This window comes from Cyprinodon variegatus, unplaced genomic scaffold (genome assembly GCF_000732505.1).
Source record: "Cyprinodon variegatus isolate N-32 unplaced genomic scaffold, C_variegatus-1.0 Scaffold1594, whole genome shotgun sequence".
Lineage (NCBI taxonomy): Eukaryota > Metazoa > Chordata > Actinopteri > Cyprinodontiformes > Cyprinodontidae > Cyprinodon > Cyprinodon variegatus.
In genome coordinates this window covers 71,909-72,931 of record NW_015152047.1, presented here as the reverse complement: position 1 = coordinate 72,931, position 1,023 = coordinate 71,909, and positions in this window count along the sequence as shown.

Below are 1,023 nucleotides of genomic sequence, written 5' to 3'. Positions count from 1 at the left end.
GCTCCCCCCTCTGACCGGCTCCATCCTCTGACACCAGTGCTTGTGTTTTGACTGGATATACAGTGGAAGTGAAAGAAAGAAAATCCAGATTATTTCAAAGACATCTTTTACACAATTAATCCAGTATAAAGAGACTGGTCCCAGTTTATAACCTGCTCAGCTGTTAGCCTACCAACAGATACAGGTTTGCTCCCATTCTCCCAACCACAGTTTGCCTTGGAGATCTCCTTTCTTTCAGCCCGCTGACTGGCAGTTCTCAGCACAGGGCTGGGAATGCTGGATGGCTGCAGCTGGAAGAAGTCGGGCTTTTCTCACATTAAGCCACAGAAACCATAGAAACAACATTTAGAATGAATCTGACTGATATTGGAACAGAAAGTCTTAAACTCGGCAGTGATTTTAAAATCTGAAACATATAAATGAACATTATGATGGAAACAGCTGCTAGGATGTATTTACCTGCCACTGGAGTCGTTGTGTTTGAAAGGAGTCTGTCCGCGCAGCTGTTTACCTTACGGATATTTTCCGGGGTCATGGACCCTCTGCTCTGTGTGGATGCAGCAGAACAGAAGCCTGTTTGTTCTCAGAGAAGCTCGCCGCTCTGAAAGGTGAGTAAGATGGAAAGCTGGCAGAGCAGCAGAGGCTCTGTTTACTCTGCACCCCCCCCCCAGCCCCCACCATCCAAACTCTGAACTAAAGCAGGCAGATATGAGGCTTCAGGAGGAGATAAGAAGCACAGAACAAATGGATAACTGCTCAGTTATTAATGGATCAAGAATCAAGTTACATTAAAACACGTTCAGAGCTGAGTTTTTCCAGGAAGTTACGTCTGAGGAACACTGGGACTTTTCCTGCTGGCATGTAGGAGGCCAGGCTGTCATCAGGAAGTCCTGGATGCAGAGGTCGCCATGGCAGCAGGTCGCTGCTTATCATGGACGTGACTGGGAGATAAATGACGTCACCTGGACCAAAACACTTCATTATCAGGTCCGATCATATTATGGTTTCTCTTCAGTTCTTTAT